We start from the raw sequence: 11,462 nt of genomic DNA, 5'->3' as shown, positions 1-11,462 counted from the left end.
CCTGTCCCAAATGCTTGAGATACACAAATTAATGGAGCTCATGGTCTAATGAGGAAGACACCTATCGAACTGACCTATTGAACTATTCAAATAATTATATAATTGCAGTGGTTATATGTAACCTACAGTAACCTTAGTTTTTTTAAAAAGTTTTTATTTATTTATTCATGAGAGACACATAGAGAGAGGCAGAGAAATAGGTAGAGGGAGAAGTAGCTCCCTGCAGGAAGCCTGATGTGGGACTCAATCTCAGGACCCCGGGATCGTGCCTTGAGCCAAAGGCAGACACTCAACCACAGAACCACCAAGGTGTCCCAGATTTTTTTGAAATAAATCAACCTCAAAAATATCAGTAGTTCATGGCAATGGAATGTTTATTGCTCAGTCAGGTATGGGTGTCCCAGATTGACACTTGGAGCTCCTCCATGGGGCGACTCATGCTCCCAGGATTCTTCTATATTTTGGCTCCAACACCTCCCAAGACCTTGGAGTACTCTGTCACCAGAAAGGAGAGAGAGTAAAAATGGTACATCCATTTCAAAACAAAACAAAACTCTGAAGTGACACATATCTCTTCTGCTCACATTCCAAAGGTGAGGCCAAGTCACAAGTCCACGGTGGGTGCCATGAGGCAGGTAACACTGTGCCCAGTAGGGCGGCTGTCTCTGGTGATCATGCCATGCTATCCAAGAGAAGCCATGACATTCTGGTGCTCAGTAAGCCACCCCTGCTCATGGAAGAAGGGCACTAAAGAAAGCAGTGGCCTTGAGCTTGGGTGAAAAGGGGACTTGACCTTGTGTGTGGATATAATAACACTGTTTCGGCAGGAGTGCATGGACCGATAAACTCCTGGCCTGGGAAAGCAGAGTGGAGGGCTAGGAAGAGTCTGGGCAGAGGGGAAAGCTTCTGTGGGAGAGTCAGGAAACAACTTTGCCAGCTCAGACAAGTTGTAGCAATTCCAGAAGAGCCAGAGATGGGAGAACTAAGCGGGAAATAGTGGGGACTGAATTACCGTGTAAAGATTTGGGATTTTATCTTTAAAGATTATGGGTGAAGTGTGAAATATAAGCCTGGCATAATCAGATTTTTGTCTGAAACATTCACTATGAATCATTTATGGAGACAGAACCCAAGGAGGCAGTAAAAATCATGGCAAACATTTTTCTGAGCACTTATGTGGCAGATGCTATTGTGAGTCTTACAAATGGGTAGTTCACTTAATCAGCATCATAGCTCAGGAAAGGAGTTTCCATTATTAGACCCATTTTATAAATGAGAATACTGATGCTTAGAGGATTAATTAATTTGATTAGTGTATCCAAAATCTATAAAGAACTTATCATATTCAACACCCCAAAAATAAATAATCCAGTGAAGAAATGGGCAAAATACATGAACAGACATTTCTCCAAAGAAGACCTACACATGGCCAATAAGCCCATGAAAAAATGCTCAGCATTGCTTGGCACCAGGGAAATAGAAATCAAATCACAATGAGGTACTGCTTCGTGCCAGTCAGAATGGCTAAAATTAACAGCACAGGAAACAACAGATGTTGGTGAGGATGCAGAAAAAGGGGAACCCTCTCACACTGCTGGTGGGAATGGAAACTGGGGCAGCCACTCTGGAGAACAGTGTGGAGGTTCCTCAAAGAGTTAAAAATAGAGCTACCCTATGGCCCAGCAATTATACTACTGGGTATTTACCCCAAAGATACAGATGTAGTGATCTGAAGGTACACCTGCACCCCAATGTTTATAGCAGCAATGTCCACAATAGCCAAACTGTGGAAGGATCCCAGATGTCCATCAACAGGTGCCTGGATAAAGAAGATGTTATATATAACATTAGCTATCAGAGAGGATGAAATCAGAAGGATGAAATCTTGCCATTTGCAACAATGTGGATGGAACTAGAGGATATTATCTTAAGTGAAGTAACTTAATCAGAGAAAGACAGTTATATGATTTCACTCATATGTGGAATTTAAGAACAAAATAGATAAACATGGAGGGGGAAGAGAGAGAGGGAAGGAAATCATGAGACTCCTAATGATAGAGAACAAACTGAGAACTGATGGAGGGGAGGTGGGGAGGAATGGGTTGGATGGGGGATGGGCCTTAAGGGAGAGCACTTGCTGTGATGAACACTGGGTGTTATGTGTAAGTGATGAATCCCTGAATTCTATTCCTGAAACCAGTATTTCACTGTATGTCAACTAACTAAAATTTAAATAAAAACTTGAAATTAAAATAATAATAATAATAATAATAATAATAATAATAATAATAATAATTTGAATAGCATGTTCATCAAGTAAGAGGTGGACCTGGATTCCAACCCTGATGATCCTATGCTCTCACCTAGTATTGCTACACTATGTTTAACAGTAATTTAATAAATTATACTTTACATTTATTAAAGGAAACAAAAGCTGTGTAATTAGATCAGTTAGGAAGCTCTCCACCTCCAGGAGAGAGATGAGTTGTTTGGATTTATACAAATGTATGGACTTAAGACAGGAAGGTAGTCCCCCAAAAAGAAGCTGATGGAAGGTTTGGTTTCCAGAAACGTCTGACTAGGTTGTTTTAAACTACATTTTCCACTGTAAAAAACACACACACACACAAACACATAAAATAAAATAAAATAAAATAAAATAAAATAAAATAAAATAAAATAAAATAAAATAAAACAAAATAAAATAAAAACATGTGTTTGCAGGCCTTGGAGAGCTTCCAAGCAGGCAGAATCAATGATTCTAAGATGTAAAACAGAAGAAAGCCAAGATAGGGGAATTTATTTTTGAGGGTAGTTTTACATGGACAGTTTACTGATTCTGAAAGTAAAAGCAGTACATGTGTGGCTGAAAAGGTGAAGGAACATTTGAGTTTTTTTTTTAATTTTTATTTATTTATGATAGTCACGGGGGGGGGGGGGGCGGCAGAGACACAGGCAGAGGGAGAAGCAGGCTCCATGCACCGGGAGCCCAACGTGGGATTCGATCCTGGGTCTCCAGGATCACGCCCTGGGCCAAAGGCAGGCGCCAAACTGCTGCGCCACCCAGGGATCCCAAAAGCTGAAGGAACATTTGGCAGTCTAATTAAACGACATTTCAAATCAAGGGTGTCAAGCTGAAGGACCCTTCATGGTTGAGGGACACCATAAACACCCCAGGCTCTGGGATGGGATCTGAGGGGATGAAGGTCAATTGGACATTAGTAAGATCTCAGTAGGGCAGAAATCCAGTTTTAAACAGAGGCACCTAGTCCCAAGCCATCTCCCTGCCAGAAGCAAAACCAAACCGGAGAAAGATTGCCACAAAGAGGCAAAGCAGCCTTGAACCTGTTGCACGGCATTTTTGGCAAGTCATCAAAAACAACCATGTATCATGAGTTCAAGAGGAGGCCAGAAAGCTCAGAGGAAAGAAATGTAATAAGAATAGACCACACTGGGCGTTGAATAACCATAATTTATGGTGTCAAACAAAGAAATGGAGAGTGTTGGAGGATATAAATGCAAATAAATGAAAATTCTGGGGGCACCTGAGTGGCTCAGTGGTTGAGCATCTGCCTTTGGCTCAGGTCGTGATCCCAGGGTCCTGGGATCGAGTCCTGCATCAGGCTCCCTGCGGGGAGCTTGCTTCTCCCTCTGCCTATGTCTCTGCCTCTCTCTATGTGTTTCTCATGAATAAATAAATACATAAAATATTTTTAAAATAAAAAAATAAATGAAAGTTATAGAATTTTGAAAAATGTAGCGACTGAAATTATGAACTCAACTGATAGTAAACTGGACTGACAAGGGACATCGTGAGCTGAAATGTGGCCAGATGACTGGACCCAGGTGGAGGCATAGAGAGATTGAAGAATATTCAAGGAAGGATGTGAGACAAGCATAGAATGTGGTGAGAAAGTCTAACATTCGACCAGAGTCGGGCATGCACCCCCAGGCCCCAGAACTGGGAGGAGGCTGTCAGGTGAGACCCCCTGGCTCATTTGACAAGGAATGTCCAAGCTGTGTGCCACCGACTCCTAGTACCAGCCCCAGAAGGGAAGTGTGAGGATAACACCTAGGTATTTACACAGAGGTGCCCAAGGGATGGGGCAGCAGCAGCTCACCTCAGAACATGGGCTGTGCTTTTATGAAAATCGGCATCCTCGGGGCGCCTGGGTGTTTTAGTGGTTGTGTGTCTGCCTTTGGCTCTGGTCGTGATCCTGGGGTCCTGGGATCAAGTTCCGCATCAGGCTCCCCACAGGGAGCCTGCTTCTCCCTCTGCCTGTCTCTCTCTCTCTCTCTCTCTGTGTCTCTCATGAATAAATAAATAAAATCTTTAAAAAAAACAAAATCAAAATGTTGGATAAGAGTCCTCCCCTGTGAGCTCATCCTGGCGTCCTTTGATGGTTTCCTGGTAGTGCGATGATTTGGAGGTGGGTTTCTCCTCGGGTGTGACTGGGTCTCCACCAACACAGAGAGATAGGCACATGGGGGCTTTGTGTCTCCCATGTTTCAAAGAGGTGCTGAAATCCAAGAACAGGAGCAGGTTCATCATCAAAGACCACCCACCTGGGGCCGTAAGGAATTAACATGTATCTTGTTCTCCCTCTTGTGGGCAAAGTGGAGAAATGCTTTTAGAAGTCAAAGGGAAAATTTTTTTTTCATCTGAGAAATTATTTTTTCTTTCATTCAGTAAGTATTTGCTGATCCTCTACTGTATGCCAGATACTATTCAATACTCTTGAGATTCATCAGATGAACAGACAAGGATCCCTGCCCTTGAGAAGCTTATATTTCTGCAGAGGGAAACAGGCCATACACCATGGACAGCAGTAAATTCGAGGTCTACCAGAAGAAGAAGAGTGATTTGGAAAATAGGAAAGTGGAAGACACCTGGGTGGCTCAGTGGTTGAACGTCTGCCTTTGGCTCAGGTCATGTTCCCAGGGTCCTGCCATCAAGTCCCACATTAGGCTCCCCACAGGGAGCCTGCTTCTCCCTGTGCCTATAACTCTGCCTCTCTGTGTGTGTCTCTCATGAATAAATAAATAAAATTTTTAAAAAATGATTTAGAAAGTGGAGGGGAGGTCCAAGAATCTAGAGCACCTGGGGGGCAGGGGAGGGCTTTGATGTTCATGAGGAAGCCAGGGAAAGCGTGAGGACATGGCATGTGGCAACAGTTGGAGCAAGAGGTGAAGTTGGTCAGTGGTCAGCTGGCGGTACACAGCTCCCAGTAAGTAGAGGCAGCAGCTGGAGCAAAGCCTGCAGTGGATGCCTGTGGTGCTTGTTCAAAGATGACCAGGGGGAGCAGTGTGGTTGGTGTCTGAGTGAGGGATGGGGAATTTGTATAATCACGCAAAGTTACTGAAGGATGCATAGTCACTGGAATGAGCTAGGAAATCATGGCGTAGTCTCAGGAACCAGCTGGATAATTGCATGAGGAGCTCCAGAGCAGGCCTGGATGCCTGTCTGGGAAGTCTCAGAAGTGGTCTTGCATTCAAAGTTTCCAAGGGACTGTATTGAAAATGGAGTTTGTGGGATGGTGACCTGGAGTTGTGCAGGGCACAAACTACCCAGCTGTCCAGGAAGCCCTGCTGTCTTCTCTCTACAGTCCTCTGTGGTCCCACCAGGTTCTGTGCTGGCTCTGTCATGTCTCTGGGTGATACAGTGCCTTAATTTCTCTCCTTCCAACAGCCTATAAGCTCTTTGAGGACAAGATAGAATCAGAATTCCATCTATGTTCCTGCTACCCAGAAAAGGGACTGAAATCCCAGAGACCTCAGCAGGACTCTACATAATACATAAAGTAAGAAAACTGGGCAATTATGATTGGATTTCTATAGAAGGCCAGATATTATGGCAGTGTTCTAGGAATTGGCCATAATTATGCAAAATCACTGAAGGATGTAAAGTCACTGGAATGAGCTAGGAAATCATGGTGTAGTCTCAGGAACCAGCTGGATAATTGCAAGAGGAGCTCCAGAGCCAGCTGGGTAATTACAGTGGAGTTCCCAGAATCTGCTGGGTGACTAGCATGGAGTCATAGAATCAACAGTAATAATAGAAGAGTCCCAAATACAGGCATCAGGGAATGTCTGGAGACAGTTTTGATTGCCACAACCTGAGAGAGAGGAATCTCCTGGCATCTAGCAGGTGGAAGCCAGGGGTGCTGCGAGGCATCCTGAGATGTGCAGGGCGGCCCCCACAGCAAAGAATCACCCAGTCCAGTCTTATTTTGGGCTGAATACCACAGGCAGGGTGGCTTAAACCACAAACATTTGTTTTTCACAGTTCGAGGGGCTGGGAAGCCTGAGATCAGGGTGCCAGCAGGGTTGGGTTTTAGTAAGACATCTTTTCCTGGTTTGTTCATATGGTGCAAGAGAGAACAGCCCCTCACCAGACACCAAAGAACTGGCGCCTTGATCTTGGGCTTCCAGCCTGAACTGAGGAATACGCATCTGCTGTTCATAAGCCACCCGGTCTATGGTATTTTGTTCCAGCAGCCCGACAGACTACGACCAGTGAATGAAAGCACTGTCTACACACTGAGCTCTTATGCCAGGTTAGTTGGTAAAAGTACCAGTGATTGTAAGTGACTGTACTCTCATTTGGACTGTACTCACTCAGAGTCCTGGTTCACAAGCAGCAGAAAACACTTGGCTAGTTATGGCAGAGAAGGAATATATTCCCAAGATGTTGTGTAGCTCATGGAATCTAAGGAAGAATGAGAGAATCAAGCCCTGAAAATGAGCAGGAAATAAAGGGGCAAAGCATCCTGGCCTTAACTCCCCCTAGAGGAAGGTTTCACCGTGTGAGATTACGTGTAGGGTGAGCCCAGGACCCATGCCCACCATCTACCTGTGATACTGTGATTTATAATAAGAAATATGTATTTGGCCTTCACCCAGTTCCTGGCACAGAGCTCCTAAAATCCTTGGAATTTCCTAAGTGAGAACGATAAATATGTTTTTTGTTACGTGAGTAAGTGACTTTGGGGAAACACCTAATGATGGCTGGAGATAGAATCAATCACCAGCGGCCAGTGAGTTCATCAGGCATGGCTACGTGATGAAGCCTCCATTAAAAGAGCAAAAGGACAGGTGCTGGGTGGCTCAGTGGTTGAGCACTTGCCTTTGGCTCAGGACATGACCTCCAAGTTCTGGGGTCCTGGGATCGAGTCCCACATTGGGCTCCCTACTGAAAAACTTGCTTCTCCCTCTGCCTGTATCTCTGCCTCTCTCTCTGTGTCTCTCATGAAGAAATAAATAAAGTCTTTTTAAAAAGACACTTTCAAAAAAATAAAATAAAAATAAAAAGACACTTTCAAACATACAGAAGAGTTGAAAGCATTTTACAGCAGACACCCACATGTGCAACACAGAGATTCAGCACTAACAGATTCCTCTACGTATTTTATCACCTAACACCCATCTTGGGTGTTTTGCGTGCATTTCAGAGTAAGTTGCAGACATTGGTATGCTTCACCCTGGATGCTTCAGCAAGAGCCTCACTACCTAGAGTTCAAGCTTTGCTTGGAGTTCCTTACTTTTTATTTTGTGTTAAAGTTTGCATACAATGAAATGGAATGCACAGGTCTTGAATATACCAGTAGCTGTGTTTTGACAATTAGATACCCAAACTCAATCAAGATATAGAATATAGGGACGCCTGGGTGGCTCAGCGGTTGGGCGTCTGCCTTGGGCTCAGAGCATGATCCCAGAGTTTTGGGATGGAGTCCCACATCGTGCTCCCTGCAGGAAGCCTGCTTCCCCCTCTGCCTTTGTCTCTGCCTCATTCTCTGTGTGTCTCTCATGAATGAATAAATGAATTTTTTAAAAAAAATTCAATAATTAAAAAAAAAGATATAGAATATAGCCTGGGGGTTGCCAGGGGCTGGGCGAGAGAGGCTGGAGAAGTGGTGTTTAATGGAGACAGTTTTAGTTTTGTTTTAGAAGGTGAAAAAGTTCTGTGAATGGATGGAGGTGGTGACAGTACTATGATGTGAATGCATCTGATGCCACTGAACTGAACATTTAAAATGGTTAAAATGCTAAATTTTTATGTTGTGTGCATTTTACCACAATTTAAAAATTAAAAGTTAAAATTAAAAAGAGCCTTATGCAAACCAAAACCAGACTCTTAACTATACAGGACAAAATGATGGTGACCAGAAAGGGGTCGTGTGGGGGGATGGGGGAAACAGGTCATGGGATGTGGGAGGGTACTTGTGATGAGCACCGGGTGATGTATGGAAGTGATGAAATACCATATTGGATGCCTGAAACTAATATAACACTATGTTAACTAATTGGAATTTAAATAAAAACTTTTAAAAAACCAGCCTTCTAGAAGTAGGGATCGTTTTTTGTTTTTGTTTTTTTTTTTTTCAAATTTTTACTTAAATTCTTGTTAGTTAACATAGAGTACAATACTGGTTTCTGTAGTAGAATTCAGCGATTCATCACTTACATACAGGTGCTCATCATATCAAGTGCCCTCCTTAATGCCCATCTCCCATCCAGCCCATCCCCCACCCACCTCCCTCCTCCAGGTATCATTAAGAGACTCTTATGGTTCCTTTCCCTCTCTCTCTTCCCCCCTTCCCATACATTCATCTATTTTGTTTCCTAATCCTACATAGGAGTGACATCATACGGTATTTATCTTTCTCTGATTAACTTATTTCACTTTGCATAATGCACTCTAGCTCCATCCACATTGTTGTAAATGGCAACATTCCATTCTTTCTGATGGCTGAGTAATTTTCCATTGTGTAAATGTACCACATCTTCTTTATCCCAAAGTGGGGATCATTAGCCTCATTTTGCTGCTAAAAGAAAAAAAAAAATCAAGGCCGGATCAGGAGTGTGTTCTCCATGGAGTCACAGACCTATTACACAGGGAGGGTTTCGGGATTCGAAATCATGTCAGTGCCCTCCAGACTCGTCCACTTTGCTTCTCCGTCCTCTTTGGCAAACATCCCCAAGAGTTGTAACAACAGTAGCAGGGATGATAGTGGTAATAGTGGTAGTCACCATGAAAATAAGAATAATAAAGAAAATGTGGTCTATCCACACAACAGATGGTTAGTCATAAACAGGAAGGAGGGTGAACCTCAAAACAGGATGCTTAAAATGGTTCCTTTATGTTTTGTGAATGTCAGCTCAGAAAATAAAATAACTATCACTTATTGAGCATTGACTGCATGCCACATGCCACGGATGCCTCTGGACAAGCATTGATTTATTAATTCGTGGCACCTGATGAAGTGAGAATGGTCATCTCCATTTTGGGCACTGGGTATTCCTAGTCACAGGGTCCAAGGCCTGCAAGCAGCAGATGTGAGATCTGAACCCGGCTGTGTGTCTGGCACCCCCTTTAAAACCTACCCTGTGGGGGCAGAGGAAGGCCATGGTGTGGGGGCGGGGCTTCCCTTCCTCCACCAAACCAGCTCTGTTTCATTTCTCTGCCCAATCTCCTGAGCAAAGTTTCCGGTCTGGCAGCACCATGTCGGAGCCGTCACCCCACCAAAGACAGCAAGTGCAAAGCAGAGAAAGCAAAAGAAATTAAAAAGAAGAGAGAGAGAGGGAAAGTCCTTGAATGTTCCTTTTTCTGCCAGCACAGGTGAGGCATACCTGTCTGGCCTCGTTCAGAAGGGATTATAGGATCTGCAGGTTATGCTGCCTTTTCTTGAGCTGGTGGCCAGTCCCTGTCCCTATGTGCCTGTCAGGCTATAGTGAAAATGGTTTTATTCTGGCACACCTACTAGAGCTGAATGCATCCACAGTGTCTGGGCCTGCGCACCTTGTCCTGTCAAATTGCATTCACAGACTCACTGCCACGCCCAGCATTACTCCGAATCCCCCAAAGGCTTCTGTTGCATGAAGAGAAGCTCTAAGCTCCTCTAGACTGCAGGCCCTGCAGGAGGCGGCCCTGGCTGCATCTCCACCAGTGCCAGCCTCTAGCACCCCGCCCCTCTTGCTCACTCCGTCCACATCACCCCCCACACATAGTTTTTCCCTATTCCTCCAGCTGGAAACTTATCTCTGCCTCAGGGCCTTTGCATCTGCCATGACTTCTGCCTGAAACTCTCCACAGCTTCTTATCATCTTCAGGTACAATCTTGAATCACTTCCTTTAAAATATTTCCAAATATTGAATCACTTCCTTTAAAATCAGACCAAATAAAATGAGGCTCTGGTTTTATTCCTCATGGCTCTCCACCTTTTTTTTCCCCATAGCTCCTTCCACAATTTATACATAGGTAGTGCTGTGCACAGGGGTCCCCATCACCACCAGAAAATAACACAGCATCAGGGAAAAACAGCCTGTGTAATGAGAAGGGCACATCACTTTGGGGGGTTTCTTCCCCCCCAAATCCACAGTCTCAGTCCAATCATGGAAACACACACACACACACACACACACACACACACCAAAACATCAGACAAAACTGAATTAAGGGAGTTTGGACAGAATCCCTGTTCCTCAAAGCTGTTGAGGTTGTGAGAAACAAGGAACAAGGACTGTCACGGCGCAGGGGACATTAAATGTCACATGGGATCCTGGATTGGAGACAAGACATCCGGTGGGAGCTGGGGTACCAGGATACAATTTGTAGTTCATCTGATGCTCCTGTGCCTGTGTGGGTCCCTTAGTTTTGACCGTGACCGTGAACCCTCCTCACATCAGACATTAAACCTCAGGGAACACAGCACGAGGGGTGCCCGGGAACTCCGGACTGTCTTTGCAACTCTCCTCTAAATCTAAAAGTTACTTCAAAATAAAAAGTGGAACATACAAACACAAAGCAAACACGCACTGGTGATTTCCATCCTGGACGCACCCTCAGTTGGAGAAGGGAAAGCAGAATCTCCAGCAGAAGCTGGGTACCCTGCTCGCAGCAGCACTGTTCACACACAGCAGCTGGAGGTGGAAGCACCCCAAGGCCGCCAGCAGGTGAGTGGGTAAGCCAAATGCCATGCATGCACACAACCGAATACTATTCAGCCTTTGCAAAGGACATGGTGACAGAGTCTGCAACACAGAGTCACTTGAGGACATGACGTGGAGTGAAACAAGCCAGTCACAAAAGACAGTTAGTGTACAATTCCACTTACGTGAGGCACCCGGGAGTCAAATTTATGGAGACAGGAAGTAGAACACCAGGGGCTGGAGGAGGGGAGTGAGGAAAATTCGTGGGAATAGTTTCAGTGTTGTGAGATGAAAAAGTTCTGGAAATTGGTTGTGTGACATTGTGCATGTATATAATGCCACTGAGCTGCACACTTAAAAATGGTTAGGATTGGGGGAGCCTGGCTGACTTAGTGGGTTAAGAGTCTGCCTTTGGCTCAGGTCATGATCTCGGGGTCCTGGGATATCGCTCCCTGCTCCCTGCTCAGCGAGGAGTCTGCTTTTCCCTTTCCCCTTTTCCCTCTGCTCATGTTCTCATTCTCTCTGTCACTCT

At 44.6% G+C, this 11,462-nt stretch overlaps 1 long non-coding RNA gene across 1 annotated transcript; it reads right to left on the bottom strand.

The window, feature by feature from the left end:
• Positions 1 to 356: 356 nt before the first annotated feature.
• Positions 357 to 6,711, bottom strand: LOC144324144 (uncharacterized). Its single transcript, XR_013389562.1, has 2 exons — positions 6,619 to 6,711; positions 357 to 495 (listed from the first exon to the last, which is right to left on the bottom strand). It is a non-coding gene; the product is annotated as an uncharacterized LOC144324144 (long non-coding RNA).
• Between the last annotated feature and the right edge of the window lie 4,751 nt (positions 6,712 to 11,462).

This window comes from Canis aureus, chromosome 1 (genome assembly GCF_053574225.1).
Source record: "Canis aureus isolate CA01 chromosome 1, VMU_Caureus_v.1.0, whole genome shotgun sequence".
Classification (NCBI taxonomy): domain Eukaryota; kingdom Metazoa; phylum Chordata; class Mammalia; order Carnivora; family Canidae; genus Canis; species Canis aureus.
The sequence above is the reverse complement of the archived record's forward strand: the minus strand, read 5'-3'. Positions and strand labels throughout refer to the sequence as shown.